The sequence below is a fragment of the Gavialis gangeticus genome, unplaced genomic scaffold (assembly GCF_001723915.1).
Source record: "Gavialis gangeticus isolate Ggan-Ray unplaced genomic scaffold, GavGan_comp1, whole genome shotgun sequence".
In the NCBI taxonomy this organism is placed as follows: domain Eukaryota; kingdom Metazoa; phylum Chordata; order Crocodylia; family Gavialidae; genus Gavialis; species Gavialis gangeticus.
Genome location: NW_017729025.1, coordinates 51546469 through 51547209, shown reverse-complemented (window position 1 = coordinate 51547209; position 741 = coordinate 51546469). Strand labels below are relative to the sequence as shown.

General features: G+C 59.4%; 1 protein-coding gene across 9 annotated transcripts in view; it reads left to right on the top strand.

The window, feature by feature from the left end:
- NRXN3 (neurexin 3) overlaps positions 1-741 on the top strand; it is a 1732637-nt gene that overhangs the window by 1128605 nt on the left and 603291 nt on the right. The window lies entirely within an intron of this gene.

Genomic DNA, 741 nt, shown 5'->3' with positions numbered 1-741 from the left:
CTCCCGCTCCGCCTCGGGCTGCCGGCGCCGCCTGGACCCGGGACCGCCGCCGCCGCCGCCGCCTCTCCACTTCTCGTGCCTCTCTCCTTTGCACTCTCGCCCGGGAAGATCCGCCCCTGCCCTCCCAGGGTTAAGCAGCCTCAGCTCTCTCGCCTGGAGCCAGCAGGACGGCGGATAACGACCCCGATCCGTGTGTGTGTGCACGCGTGTGTGTCCGTGTGTGCGTGTGCGCGCCTCGCACTTCTGCATTGCAACACTTGCTGGTGGAGAAGCAAGTGAAACCCCTTGGAATTGGGATAAAGCAAAATCCAAAACGTTCCTGGGGGCTCTGGCTTTTTTCTCTCCCCCCCTTTTTTTCTTCTTCTTTTTCCCCCTCCTTCTCTTCTCCTCTCCTCTCCTTTCCTGAGAGGGGAGGATCACAGGCAGGGAGAGCCCTCAAGGACCCTGGAATCAAAACTCGTGGCAGAGGTGCTAGCTTTTGCTAGACCAGCTCGATATTTGCAAAAAAAGAAAAAGAAATCTTTTCCGTGATCCTGGAGGGATCTGACATGTGAAAGAGCCAGGATCCTCCCGCCATGTGCGGCTTTCCTCGTCCCACCTGGAGGCTGGGTCCAGCAGAAGGGTCCCTGGCCCTGTAGCTCCAGTCCTGGGAGCCAGCGAGCTCATTTTTCTGCCGGTTGCTATTCCCGTCCTCCGTGCCCTCCCCTCCTCGCACACGCACACACTGACACACGCATTCAC